Below are 1,402 nucleotides of genomic sequence, written 5' to 3' on the forward strand. Positions count from 1 at the left end.
GAGGCCAGCCACAAATCTAGAAGCAGGTTTCGGAATTCCTTCTGTCCCCTCTTTTATACTACCTGACGAGGGTCCCAAACACTCGACTACTCAAGGGAAAACTCCTCCCGAAAAGGCCATGAATGCCCAACGGCACCGACCGGCCGCCGTGTCATCCTCAGCCCATAGGCGTCTCTGGACGCGGATATGGAGGAGCAGGTGGTCAGCACACCGCTCTCCTTGCCGTACGTCAGTTTCCGAGACCGGAGCCGCTACTTCTCAATCAAGTAGCTCCTCAGTTTGCCTCACAAGGGCTGAGTAAACGCCACTTGCCAACAGCGCTCGGCAGCCGTATGGTCACCCACCCAAGTGCTAGCCCAGCCCGACAGCGCTTAGCTTCGGTGATCTGACGGGAAGCGGTGTTACCACCGTGGCAAGGCCGTTGGCTGACTATTCGAAGAAAGTCTCACAACAACATCACATTTGATTTCCTTTCTACCTGCGCTGGACTCTCCCATAATTGTTACAATACATCTAAATTCTCTATTTTCACATCCTACATATACTTGACGTGTTCGTCCTCCATGATTTGACTTCACTACTTTACGCACTGATATTTAATCGATGTTCCCTACATTTCCATCTATAGTCCGGAAGCCACCTTATTGTAAGTAGCGAAAGCTACCACTGTCACTCCCCTCCTTTACTGTCCAGTTGTAAATGGTGATGGAGAAGGACCATTTACGCTAACCCTCTGAGCGAGCTACAACCCCTCTTATCTCGCCTTCATGTTCTTTTCGTAAAATATTTGTAGGATGACGAAATATATTGGTGTACTCTTTAGGAACGAACGATCTCGGAATTTTTATAGTGATGCACAATTCCCCTGTAATAGCATCTGACAATGGAGTTGAGTAAGCATTTCTATGGAGTTTTCGTGTTTTATAAACGAATGTGTGACGAAACACGCCTCATGTCTCTGGATCTTCTCTAAATAATCTATCAGTCCTTTCTACTCAGGGCTCCAGACCGACAAGCAGTAATCAAGAGAACGGTCGAACGAGTGTTCTGTAAACTACCTTGTGGGTTGATTAAATTCGTGAGGATTTCACCAATAAATCTTGTTCTGGCATCTGCCTTTGCTACTATTGATTTTATGTGGTCGTTTCATTTTAAACTGTGTCGTACGCATAGTCCCTCATATTTCATGGATGTGCTTCCAGTGACCGTCCGATATTCGTGTGATCACACATAACGGGTCCTTCTGCCAACTGATGCACAATATGTTACGCATGTTTGTGTTAAGGGTCAACTATCAAATCATGCACCAGTATTGATCCTCCCTAGATCTTCCTACAATTCACAACAGTTTTCTATAGCGATGACTTCTCTATACATAACAGCACCTTCGAATAATCTCATG

At 45.8% G+C, this 1,402-nt stretch overlaps 1 pseudogene; it reads right to left on the reverse strand.

The window, feature by feature from the left end:
• Positions 1-309: 309 nt before the first annotated feature.
• On the reverse strand, positions 310-426 carry LOC124724015 (annotated as a pseudogene).
• Between the last annotated feature and the right edge of the window lie 976 nt (positions 427-1,402).

The sequence above is a fragment of the Schistocerca piceifrons genome, chromosome X (genome assembly GCF_021461385.2).
Source record: "Schistocerca piceifrons isolate TAMUIC-IGC-003096 chromosome X, iqSchPice1.1, whole genome shotgun sequence".
Taxonomy (NCBI): Eukaryota; Metazoa; Arthropoda; class Insecta; order Orthoptera; family Acrididae; genus Schistocerca; species Schistocerca piceifrons.